This window comes from Meleagris gallopavo, chromosome 1, assembly GCF_000146605.3.
Source record: "Meleagris gallopavo isolate NT-WF06-2002-E0010 breed Aviagen turkey brand Nicholas breeding stock chromosome 1, Turkey_5.1, whole genome shotgun sequence".
In the NCBI taxonomy this organism is placed as follows: domain Eukaryota; kingdom Metazoa; phylum Chordata; class Aves; order Galliformes; family Phasianidae; genus Meleagris; species Meleagris gallopavo.
In genome coordinates, this window is record NC_015011.2 from 129902553 (window position 1) to 129902769 (window position 217).

Here is a 217-nt window from a genome sequence, read left to right on the forward strand (position 1 = left end):
AGCGGGTGCTCGCGAGCCGCGCTGCCTTTCGAAGCCGCTACACGAGCGCGGGACGGCGGCAGCACGAGCACAGGGCACCGGGCACCGGGCACCGGGCACCGGGCATCGGGTACCGGGTACCGGGTACCGGGCAGCGCCGTGCCGGGAGCCGGGCGGTGCGAGCCCCTCCCCTCGAGCTGCAGGCTCCATCGACCGGACGCACTGTATTGCTCACTGT